Below are 464 nucleotides of genomic sequence, written 5' to 3'. Positions count from 1 at the left end.
AAAAAAAAAAAAAAAAAAAAAAAAAAAAAAAAAAAAAAAAAAAAAAAAAAAAGAAAGAGAAAAGAGACAGAAGGAGATAAAAGAGGAGACAAACAAAAGTAAATAGAAAGGAGACAGAAAAGGAGACAAAAAGGAGACAAAAATGAAATAAAAAGAGATAGAGAAAAAAAGATAAAAGGAGACAAAAAGGAGACAAACACCAGACAGAAAGAAAGGAGACAAGAGGACACAGAAAAGGAGACAAAAAGGAGAAAAAAGAAAAAAAAACAAAAAGGAGACAAAAAAATAAAAAAAACAAAAAGGAGAGAAAAATAAAAAAGAAAGAAAAACAAAAAAAAACAAGAAGGAGACAAAAAAAAACAAAAAGGAGACAAAAAAAAATAAAAAACAGTACCATTGTAAAAAGGAGACAAAAAAAAGAAAAAAACAAACAAAAAGGAGACAAACAGAAGACAAAAAAATAA

The 464-nt window shown here is 24.6% G+C and overlaps 1 protein-coding gene across 1 annotated transcript in view; it reads right to left on the bottom strand.

Moving 5' to 3' along the window:
- Positions 1 to 464, bottom strand: part of EMH_0024060 (uncharacterized protein) — a gene marked incomplete at both ends in the record, with an annotated part of 2,851 nt that overhangs the window by 343 nt on the left and 2,044 nt on the right. The gene's annotated exons all lie outside the window — the stretch shown is intronic.

Source organism: Eimeria mitis, genomic scaffold (assembly GCF_000499745.2).
Source record: "Eimeria mitis Houghton genomic scaffold, Emh_scaff865, whole genome shotgun sequence".
Classification (NCBI taxonomy): Eukaryota; Apicomplexa; class Conoidasida; order Eucoccidiorida; family Eimeriidae; genus Eimeria; species Eimeria mitis.
The sequence above is the reverse complement of the archived record's forward strand: the minus strand, read 5'-3'. Positions and strand labels throughout refer to the sequence as shown.